The following is a 1320-nucleotide window of genomic DNA, read 5'->3' on the forward strand; positions in this document are numbered from 1 at the left end:
ATTTGGGGTCACAAGTTTTTGCCATGAATATTTTGTGGGTCAGAAGATAAAAAGTTTGGGAACCACTGCTCTAAAGCACTAACTCACATAGGTCCCCTAATTCTAAAACACTAACGCACTGAAAATTTTAGCAAAAGCTAATTCTAAAGCACTAATATAATCCAGTAGACACATAAACATCCTTCAGTCAACATGAGACAATATTTACTGTGTGCAGAATGTTGTCACTTGGTGCCCTACCTGTAGGCCACATTTGGCCCGCGGGCCTTTAGTTTGACATGTGACCTTGTAGATGTGACACACATATGAACAAAATGAGTGAGCTTTCACCRTCAGCTGTTAACATTAATGTTGATCACTAACATTTAAAGACTTCAGTTAGTGCTTCTAAATTTARCAAGTGCTAATCCACTAATGAATTTAAAAAATAGCAAAAGCCCTAAAGCACTAATCAAGAAATTAGTTGCCCTATTAGTGCTTTAGGGTAGCTGTGYCCACCACTGCCCAAACAGAACCAACAACCCACAATGTAGACTGTAGGAACCAGAGGAAACCACACATGAACAGAGAAAAACAAGCTAAACTATCTTGTAATAACTTCTTAGTAAACTAATAACAAATATTGTTTATAGAAGTACCTGTATATGTTTGTGGATAAAAAGGTTAGTTAAATGGTTAAAAAAAAACTATTTGTGCTGCATGAAGCGTTTGATTTATTGCATTGAAGTCTGGGGGAAAGCATGCTAAAACAATTWTAAACCCTATTTTTGTTTTACAGTAAAGAGCTGTAAGAATTATTACTAGAAAACACTACAGTCACCCATCAAATATATTGTTTTATCAGTTGAAATTATTGAAGTTCAAGGAGTTGGTTGATTATAATATTTTACAGGTTATGTACAAGGCTCACAAATGTATATTACCTTTAAACATTCAATTAAATTTTGTTAAGAGAGAAAGTTGTTATAATCTGAAGTGGGTTGAGATGTTTGTGAAAACTGGATTTCAAACTAGTTTGAGGGAGTGATGTACTTCAATACAAGGAATAAGACTATGGAACAATCTGGAGAGTGACGTCGAAAATACCAGATCAATATTTATATGAATGATAAAGGTCATCTTGTTAAAGAAATATGAAACAATGTAATGTGTATTCATACGAAAGAATATTTAATAAGGATTTGAGGTTGTTTTTTGTTTGTAGATCATTGTTTAAATTGTATTTTTTGAGAAAAAGGCGCAGAAATAAGATTTTTTCTTCTTTCCATCGCCTTTCATTTTATTTGTTTTTTATTGTACATAAATTTTGTTGTTTTAAGA

Source organism: Austrofundulus limnaeus, unplaced genomic scaffold (genome assembly GCF_001266775.1).
Source record: "Austrofundulus limnaeus strain Quisiro unplaced genomic scaffold, Austrofundulus_limnaeus-1.0 Scaffold70, whole genome shotgun sequence".
In the NCBI taxonomy this organism is placed as follows: domain Eukaryota; kingdom Metazoa; phylum Chordata; class Actinopteri; order Cyprinodontiformes; family Rivulidae; genus Austrofundulus; species Austrofundulus limnaeus.